The sequence below is a fragment of the Amblyomma americanum genome, chromosome 11, assembly GCF_052857255.1.
Source record: "Amblyomma americanum isolate KBUSLIRL-KWMA chromosome 11, ASM5285725v1, whole genome shotgun sequence".
Classification (NCBI taxonomy): domain Eukaryota; kingdom Metazoa; phylum Arthropoda; class Arachnida; order Ixodida; family Ixodidae; genus Amblyomma; species Amblyomma americanum.
The window spans coordinates 65,951,100-65,962,062 of record NC_135507.1 but is presented as its reverse complement, the minus strand read 5'-3'; positions in this window follow the sequence as shown (position 1 = coordinate 65,962,062).

Below are 10,963 nucleotides of genomic sequence, written 5' to 3'. Positions count from 1 at the left end.
GTTCGCTTATGTTTTAGTGTGCCATTTTTGTTTGTATGTTTCTAATCATTCTCTTTCGTTTTCGAATGGGATCAGTTACGTTGGCGGCCTGCCTTGCAGACGACCAGGCACTACACGGTATTTTTTCTTTAACTATTTTGCAGAGACCCGTCGTTCATCTTAAACGGCTTCGCTGATTGCTCGCGCGGTGCTCGTGGGTAAAAAAACGTCGAGGATGCTGGCGTACCATCGATTAGTTCAGTTTTGAACGAAAATAAGTGATTGCCTTAAAGCAGCTTGTCTCAGACTGGTTTACGAAATGGTACCCGGAATTCTGTTGAGGCGTATGTGTGCTTAGGCTGGTTTTTCTTTCGGAGTAGGGGGAGGGGTGGTGGGTGAGCTGTGAGAGGGGGGGGGGGGGGGCGGGGGCTTTGAAAAAGATTTCGCTGCGGGGAAATTTGAGCGGAGAGCCGTGCTGATCCTGATAGATAGAGCGGTTCACGCTGCCTATTCTAGGCCAGTTGTTTTGACCCGTGTGATTTTAATAGTTGGCACAGTGTTCGAAGACGTAATTCCTAGCCCTTTCTTTCAAAATGCCGCGGGTTCACCGAGTCATCGGAGAATTCGTAGGATTTCAAAACCATTACCATCGCCACCTGGAGGGAACTGGCGCAAACGGGAGAGGGTCTTGATCTCTCAGGAAAATCATCATCTTTAATTATTAGCTGCAGGTATTCGTATATTCCTGCACAATAATTCTCTTCGGTTCCTGGGTAATGTACATTATGTAATCAATACTCTGGCAGCTTTTTGATTGCGGTACATCAGATTTCTACGGGCTCATAAGGATACACATTTAGCTTCATCAATATCGCCATTATCTCGAGGGTCAAAGGCTTGTGTCGTTGCATGATATTTGCAGTAAAATATACGTGAGAACTTGGGCATTTACCTGCCGGACAATTCGAATGTTCTTAATGTGGGCCGGGTCGTGAGCACTCTTTTTTAATGCGTCTTGCACGCATGTGTAGTAATGTGGGATCCATCTAGATCATGAAATGGGCTGGAAGGGGGTGGATGGGGTCCGGCTATGACGAGAAATTACATCGTTGTCACGTGAGTAGGTGTGATGTCATATTACAGCGCCGTCACGTGACTAGGATTGAAGGCACACTACATCGCCGTCACACTCTATGATGTCATCACTAAGAATACCAATTTGTCTTAGCGCTACCCAATTATATTATTAGCATTGATTAATTATGTGACGTCATCATCTTCGTCGTGTGACTCGTCGGCTCGTGACGTTGCAAGGCGTCGTTTCTTGCGAACACTTTTTTCCGGATATAACCTTGAAAGTGAGCCATCGCCAACTAGAGGGAATTGGTGGAAACGGGGGAGGGTCGTGACCTCCCAGGAACATCAACATCATGATCTCTAATTATTAGCTCACGTATTCCTATTTTCCCGCACAATAATTGGTCTTCGGTTGCTGGGTATTGTGCAATATTTAATCGATATTCTGGCAACCTTTAATTCGGTAACGGTATATCAGATTTCCCCGGGCTCATAAGGATACACTGTTATCATCATCATCATCGCCATCATCTCGAGAGTGAAAGGCATGTGTTGTTGCATGATCTTTGCAGTATGTCATGCAGGAGACCTAGCGTGTTTAGCTGCTGTACAATCCTAATGACATTAATGTGAACCGGGTTGTGGGCATTCTTCGTAATGCGTCATGCGCGCATGTGTAGTAATGTGGGATCCATATGGATATTGAAATGGGGGTGGAAAGGGTGTGGATGGGGGCCTGGTATGACGAGAAATTACATCGTCGTCACGTGAGTAGGTGTGATATCATATTACAGCGTCGTCACGTGACTAGGATTGAAGGCACACTACATCGCCGTCACGAGATGTGGTATGTCGTCACACTGTGTGATGTCATCACTAATAATACCAATTAGTCTTAGCGTTACCCAATTATTGATTAATTATGTGACTTCATCACCTTCGTCGTGTGACTCGTCGGCTCGTGACGTCGCAAGGCGCCTTTTCTTGCAGACACTTTTTTCCGGATATAACCGTGAAATTGAGCCATATAATGCTTGCGCATTAATAAAAGAAGCCGCTCGCTTCTACACGTACATAAATACAACGTGCCTCTGTTGATGTACTACAGTCGTCGCAGTTTGTTGTGTTTTCGAAAGCAACATACAGAGGACTAAAAAGAGCGTTCTCGCTATGCCGGATGAAGCTATAAAATCGAAATACACTGATATGCATCTGCATAACCGTCGCATTGGAAAGTACATTGACAAGTATCGTGAATACTTCCCCCTGCTCCCAATTTTTGCCAGATGGTGTGGAAGGGCTGTGTTTGGCAATTGCATATTCGTGCGTGGATGAGCGAGAGGCTTCTAATACCAACATGTATACACGAAGCAGGTTGCCAAATACTGACACATAAAGTACTCACCGACGTACTGGCTCTAACCGCGTATGGGACACCCCTGCCCGCAGGTCATATACTCTCTGAGGGTCCATCCCAGATTATAAGCTTCTCCTATTGCGTGCACATCAATAGTGTCTGTAGACACCTTATTAAATAATACCATCATCATTTTGGCTTTCCTGTCTCACAGGATTCTCAGAATTGTTTTTTACCGAAAAACTTCTTTTTCGCTTCTTGTGTTTTTCGTTAGTTTTCTGAGGTCGAGCAAGCCAACTTCAACCTCACAATTTGTGTTTGAGGTGAGGTTGAGTGAGGTTAGCAGTGGCCTCGGGAAAAGTGAGGTGAGGGCGTCTAAGGAGACCTCAACCTAAGCTGATGAGGTTGAGGTTGAGTGAGGTCGGGAAATTCTTTTTGAGGTTGAGGTGAGGTCCAGATTTTTTAGGTCAGATGCTTATCTCTACTCAGAACTGTGTTATTTTTAGTATTGCGTTATGTGACATTTGCCATGTTAAAGAGAGTTGTTTCGAGAATATATTTTTCCTAGCCACGAGGCCCAGAACATTATCAGCTTTCTAAGATGATTTTCCATATTCCAGCTGAATTGCAGTGAAAAGAGTGTTTGGACGCGTGAACTCTATCAAGTGTTTTTTTTTGTTGTTTTCAATGAAGAGTTCTGTCGAGTTACACTCAAAACTACAACGGCTGTCTGATTTAAAACTGCACTTAGCGGTTAGCACTGTTCGTAAATGGAAAGTAGACATCTCAATCTGTGAAAATGTACAACATGACTCTATAAATTATTTTTTAAACATCGCTGTCATGCAAAGGTACAAAATTTTTAGATATTCTGATTTGCCTGTGATGATAAGCACACCAAGTGCACAACTTCATACAGGAGTAAACAAGGCAAACAAAACTTTCAGCTGAAATCGTTACCTCTCCTACGCTACTTACTAATATGTCTGAGAGAAAATATACGCGACTAAAATACAAGGACCGCACTTCTATCATTTGGTAGTGACTTCTCGGGTCTTGCTTTCTATGCCCTCAATCATAAGCAATGCAGAATATAAAAATTTAGAAGAAAGAAAATATTGCTGAAGTTGTCACATGGCTTGCGTAAAAGGCGAGCAAGTTCCGCTCAAACTGTGTACCGCACCCTAGCCTTGACTTCCGGCTGCCCGGGCGGTCGACCTCCTACCCTTCAATGCCATGGTACGAGGAACTAACTGCTAGGCTTGCTTCGGGTACATCCCGGATGCTTGGTTGCCGCCCGTACGGATTTCCGTCGCTTCTATGTGAGACGCCATGTGCGAAATAAAAGGGGTGACGAAGTTTTCATTGTTCTCTAACACCACAAAAAATGTATTCCATATACCCGTAGACAATTATTCATACCCAAAGGAGGAACTTAACACGAAGTTTGAGAAGGACTTGAAGAAAAACGAACAAAAACAAACTAAACGTAAATTGCTCCCCGGAAAACAAGAGGAAAAAGAGAGCCTGTAAATAATCGACATATTCATTCATCAAGATAGAAGGACCCCTTCATATCCTGCTCTCTCGTTTAGCGCCGCTGTTTCCGGTCTTGATTAATAATATCATCGCTGCTTTGGATATGCATCACAACGCGCCGAGCTGTAGTTATCCACCAACTGAACCAGCAACCCGGACCTGTCACGGAAAACAGAATTTTCTCTGCGTCTCTCTGACTTGTCTTCGGTGTGTTGGGCGAAAACATGTATGGCGCTGCAATGGCGGGCTTTCTAAAACGTGCACCATCGGAAAAACCAATGGATGGGCTGAATACCAAACAGTGTGGGCGTGTATTAATTAATGGCAGCCATAGCTGCCTTTCCAGCCTCTGGCTGGAAGTCCCTGTGCTCAAAAGCTAACCTCAGCGGCAAAAGACTGGCAGCGCCACGAATGTCCGCCTCACCTGGACGCGTTATTCCATTTTCTTGTAGACACAGAAGAGCGAAGCAGGATTGGCTATGAGCGCCAGTATATCTCCGGAACTCTGGCGCAGCGGATATTGAAGCACAGCTTTTGTTGTCACGACAAAGGTGGAACGCTACCGCGGGCGTCTGCTTGCAAATGGCGCCGCTCGGTTGGTTCCACCTTGTGCACGGTCTTTCTAATTCGAAAGCTCGTCAAGCACGAACGGTAAGTGGCGTTCCATTGTATGTATGTATATGACCTAGGGTGTGCTTAGGCACAGGCAGGTAGGAAAGTGGTACAGGCATAGATGGCAGCTTTATACATTCGGCCGCGCCGTGTCGTGAGCAGGTGCAGAAAAACGATGTCATAGGCAGTCACAGCTGTTCATAAACCAAACATAAAATAAGGACTTCATTAAGTTCCTCAACACTATACAGATGTGCGCATGCTTCGAGATCCTTACTTATTGGTGCAAATACGCAACAGTGATGACGGCTGCGTCCTTTACAACGTGTCGCCAGTGCCTCTTGAGTAACTACAGAGAACAACTGTGCAGCTTTGTTCCGTGTCCAGTTACTAGTGTTCATTGCGGTGCAAATGCAGTGATTTGACGTTTATCATAACATTCTACCTTACTGTTTCTGGAAGTGCATAGAATGTTTGCATTTTCAGCAAAACAGCTGCAGCGACTTTCCCCAATGAGAACAAATCCACTCCATATATTTCCTCTGAAGCATTCTAGGGACACAATCTAACTATGCTACTGAAGTGAAGTGCCTCCTAGGTAATTTCTTGAAAAACCCGAGCTGGCATAATCATATCAGGATTATCTGCAATAAAGCACTTCTGCAGTTTAGGCGCTTGAAACATAAACTTAGATTTAGTCACACCCGAGTTGAATCCAGAATAAGCTACGTGACATTTTACTACCTTTGCAGGACAAAGGTGAGAGGCCAGGATGTCTTTTTTGATGATGTTTGCACCAGAGCAACAAATATGCTTGTTCCTGCTGGAAACTGTAACCTTAAGGAAGTAGATGGGCTGATCATTGGGCTCTTCTACTGAAAAACTGATGGAAGTGGGATAGTCGCTAAAAGCCCAGAACATAACCTCTGCAGAAGTTTCATTAGTAATTATAATAGGCAGTGTTATCACCAGAATAAGGCCTCGATATACCTATACGCAATTCTCACACAACCCTGTTGCCAACTGCCACCTCATCTTGCATACAGCAGCTGCACTTAGCAAGAAATATTTCACAATTATCAGCTTGACACATACAACCTAACATACTTATAATAGTTCTTGTATGCCTAGCTTCCAAGATGTATGTTCCTTGCTTCAAAACTAAGATCGGCTCAACACAATGGCAACAGCCTTCCCTCTAAAGCGCTCTATTTTAGTATACACATCTAAAGGGAGCACTCGTGGGCATGTTTCAGTTTTTTCGGTTCAAAACAACAGTGTACATTGCATGCAGGAGCAACTGCAAGACATCTGCTGCTGGGTTGTTCTCCGCCGAGTGCAGATACAAGCAATGTAGTCAAATCACGTGGCACGCAGAACAGTTCGGTGCTGCCTCTTGTTGTCCTAAGTTTTCAGTGCCACTCCCCGAAAGTGGTTGAGGCATTGCTTCTACTGTTGTTGCAATGCTTTCTCATCTAGGCTTCAAATTGTTGCTGTGTGGGGGCTATACTGTGCCGTGTTCGTATTTCCGGGTGCCCAGAGATATTTTGCATTATTAATCATCCTGTTATTGTGCTTATGGTACGCTCTTCTCTTGTGCATCTTTCTTTTCTCTGGTAACCTCAGCATTCTTCACCTCTGTCGTGATCATTCCTTTGCTTCGTTCGGCAAATGCGGATCAACTGTAGGGGATGCTTCTTTGTCGCACGGTTAAAAGTAGTTGCTGCTCCTGCGGACTTTCTGAAGCGAAAGTGGAGGCAAAAAGCTATAGGCAACCTATATGTGAATAATGTGCATAGTAGATCAGAAATGGCAGCAACCCCCCCCCCCCCCCCCCCCCCCCCCGCCCTCACCTTTTCTTGGTTATCATCACAGAATATTGCGAAACAATCATGCACACCGCATCCATTTCAGCTATATCTTTCTCACAACGTGATTAATACAACTGCAGGAGCACTCTTTCAAGGGCCATGTGTATGATCAGGTTTAAAACGATGCATTATCGTGATGCATGATCAGAATTAAACAAGGTCACACAATTTGTAAGCTTATAACCTCATAACAGAATGATTGAAAAGGTACCTGCTGTATCGCTCCAAGTGGTGCGTCGACCTAACCTCGAATAGACAAAATTTGTCAGGTAAAAAAAAGATAAATTATGAAAGAAATCAATAAGACCTGCCCGTTAAAGACCTGTCAATAAGACCTGCCCACACTTTTCACAGGTTCCCTTGGCTTTTCTCGCTTTCATTGATGTGTTCGTGGTATCTGTTTTTCTTTGCAGCCTGTTTATTCCTCTTTATTTTGCTACTTCATACTGCCATGTATTCGTGGATTTGCTTTATGATGTTGCAGTTGCCTATTTAAATGACTGTGTTGCTTGAAAAGTTCTGCTCAAAAATGAATGCTTGTCTCACGTTGCTCATTTCCTCGGCCTCATCCTTGTTTTTTCACACTGCTTAAAATATGCAACCACATCGTTATGTAGTACTTACCTATTGGGCTGAAGCTTGGGCGTTAAAAGTAACTTTCTAAATTTGACAGAGGACTGCACAGCAAGAGATAAAAGGAAACATTCAGATAGATAGCAGCAAGGATTCGAATATACATGCGAGCTCATGGTAACATAGCTATCCGATATCAGACCCAAATGCGATTGATAGCTAGAAGTGTTTTGTTGCAAGGTTAATACTGTTGTAAATGCTAAAGGCTGAAGCAGAAGGAACAAGCAAGATGTGACAGACAGCTGCTAGATGGGGAGCCTAGACAGCTAGGGTGGCTATTCGTTCTTGAGCTGTAGTCCATTGCCAGCCGTTTTAATGTAGTCATGCATATATTTTAGGTATAATTTATTCTCAAGTAACAACCTATGTGCATTAGTCGGCCATATTTATCGCTGAGAGGTAAGAAAGTCATCATCTGAGATAAGATCTGAAAGCTGGCTTGCATATCAGTTTTCGTTTTTCTTTTACTCTATGAGATGAGTACAGGCACTCTAACTGGACAAATTTGTACTCTTTTTCAGTCGCTGTTGTTCGTTTTGCTTTTTATCTCATAATATTCCTGTGTACAGAATCCTTTCTTCTACTATAAAGTTCTAAAGCTGTGCGTAACGTGTTCGCTTTTGTCTATATTTTTGCCGCTTTTTCACGCTGTTTTTCCATCGCAAGCTCTCCTAGACAATCAAAGGACCTCAAAGATGACATCCTAGTTAACCAGTAGTTTTTAGAATGACTAAGTAAGAGGCAAGGCAATGGAAATATGCAGTCAATGCTACTTAAGGATCGTGTGGAATGATAAGGTTAAGAAATTTTCTGGGACAGCCTGTCCATAGCAAGTGCAAGGCAATGGTAACTGGTGAAAAATTTTCACCTCCAATATAATTAACATCTTGTTCAGCACCCCCAAGTTGAAAGTCATTTAAACTGTATCGAAAAAGTGCTTCTGAGGAATTTTCCGTACAAAATTTTGCCTGCATACCTGGTTTTTTCTTGTCCAGAAATAAATCTTAGAAATGCTAAATCATGAATCTTCAGCGAATCTTACCACGCCTTTATGTGCAAAGGAAAGCAGTGGTAGCATCCAGTGTGTGAATGTAACATGAAGGTTCCAAATATGCATGATCAAAGTTCAATGTCCCCCGGTATCCCCCCCAAAAAAACTTTCCATGTATGTTTTAAACTGTCAGTAATTCAATATGCCTGGTTAAGACGCAAGCATTTTAAAGCAAGAAACATTCGATCTGTGACATAGTGTTCACAAATGGCGTGAATATGCTTCATTCCTGAGTATCTGTTTCAAAATCCAGACAGCCTTCCGAGTTGACCTCGTCTACTTGTTCCGAATTTTATAAAAAACATTACCATTGCATGCACTAGAATAGCACACACAAGACGTAACATCATTTGAGCTCAACTACTGAGCCTAAGTGATGGGTGAAATTACACAATGTACCTGCAGTACAAAGTACATTGAGTGAAATAATACAAATATTTGCCCGAGTTTCACTTTTGGAAGAAGAATCTCCATATTTTATAAAGGCGGATGTTACAATGGCGATACATATTCATAGGGGGCCACTAAATTAAACTTTAGCACATCGATTCCTAACGATCTGCATGCAATCTCCCCAACACACAGCGATTTTTGTTTCTGCAGCTTTACTAATCTTAGTTATGAAAGTGGACTTCAGGGCCTATGTTTACGAACTGGTGTGGATAGTGGTAGTCGCCGGTTTTGGCGCAACCATACTCCTCATGCGGCTGCAAAAAAAGCATGCGCTTGAGACGTCTTCAAAATTTTCAGAGCTATTTTCTTGCGTTGCACACAGCAGTGGAGTCATGTGAAGAAGGAATAACCCAAGCTTTGAGTTTTTATTTCACAACAAAATAGTTACCAAGGAAGCCGACAAGTAGACTATAACATTCCTGAATAAGCGCAAACTTCCTAAACGTCCCATATCACACAGAGAATACTGGTATATTTTCATGTCTACCATATCCACCTACCGACGCACTTGTTTCTAGCTGTGCCCAGACCTGCTGCTCCATCTCGCTATATAGAGGGTTATGCCTCAACGCGACGACTTTAAATTTGGCCGTGCACCCTAGTGATCACACTGCCGAAGCCAGCATCCATCCAACAACAACTTGCTATGCATAGATAGGCATGCAGCAAAATATATTAAAATAAAATATCCCAGCTTAGAAATATGCTGCTGTATTGCGCGCATTACAAAATCTTTGGGTCAGCCCTGCTGTTCTCAGCTGAAAACTTCTCTCGGCGAGCTGAGCGACCGTGCTTCCTGCAGTCTGCGTTGGGTCGTTGGGCTCTCGAACCTGTCCTCGAACATAACTCGTCCATAGAATGCAACTCCATTTACTGTTTGTGTCGGCCGAGCTTTCGAAGTAGAAAGACCGTGTACAAGGTGAAAGGAACCGAGCGGCGCGTCGGCCTTTGGCAGAGGGCACCATTTGTAAGCAGGCGCCCACGGTGGCATCCCACCGTTGTCATGAAAACTACGGATGTGATCCAAAATCTTCTGCTTAGAACATATTTTTGTGTTCTAAGAAACATAACTTATAAAAACATCAGCAACATTTGCTAAGTTATCTTTGACAAAGGCAACAAAGCACCGGACAAGACGTACTGGCGCACACAGCCAATCATGCGTCGCTCTTCTGTGTCTACAAGCGAATGGAACAACGTCACCGGGACCTCCGTCGCCCAGTAACGCAGATACAGAGGCGGAATCCAGGGACTTCGACGTTCCTCTTTTCTCACCCACATCGACGTCTCCACCACAGTCGCCCGCAGGACGTAAGCCACAATCATTATTAACACCAAACATTTATTTCCACCGAAATGAAACTCCTTTTAGGACCTGCCGGCACGCATACCTATGGGAGCCCTACACAGGAGCCTCGCAAACTAAGGTCTGGTGAAGATAGATTGTCGCCTCACGGCCTCAGCCGCCAGTGCTCTGGGCGTCCGCTTCGGCTGCGGGAGGTCGTTGGTTCGAAACCCACCGCCGGACACCCGCCGGTGAAAATAGGTACTAGCCACCCTCGGCCCGGCGCCCGGTTTTCTTCTGGGGTGTGTACTTGGAGGAGGCTCCGCAAACCCAAGCTTCGCCCCTTCGGGGGCAAAAACAGTTTCGAACAACTCAGCCTGCAAAGGTGGTTCGTGTTTCACTCCCAAGTGAAGGGTTCGACTCAAGGCTCGTACGCTCTAACCAGCGTCAAGTTCAACACTAAGGTCCTTCGTCAGAAGCGATTGAGAGTATAACTGCGGTCCTGGGGAAGTCCGGTTTTTTCGGCTGTCCGACTTTGTGAGAAAAACCCCCGCCGTTGAGGACCGCGCTGTTGGAGCGGGGTCCTCACTCCGCAGCAAGGTCTCCCTTGCTTCTCTGCCTTCTATCTTCTGCTCGGTGCCCGGGCTGCCAGCACAATCCCATACTACGTGGTAGAGAGTGCCCCTCTCCCCGCCCTTGTGCAATATTGGTCGTTCTCCTCTCTCGAGATTGTTATGTATACCCAGAAGGGGCTTACATGATTTCCCTCAATGTAGTCGTCTCCACTCAATTGCCTCCTCGTTTCCGAGGGAACGGTCGGGCGGCGGATAGACCCTCCTGCCAGCTTGTGTTCCTTGATCTCGTGGTATGAAATCAAACTATCTTTCATGTCTATGCGAGAGGGCTGCTCTACGGCCACCCGGTGATAGAGAGCTCTGGCAAGCTCGTGTGCAGCCTCATTTTCTGCAATAGACTCGTGCGCTGCAATCCATATTATCTATATGTTACGTTCTATCAGCATCGCCTCGAGGACGCGTTTTCGCCTCATCCGAGATTCTTCCTTTTACGAAGTTCCCTCACTGCATTTTTTCTGACACTTAAAATCG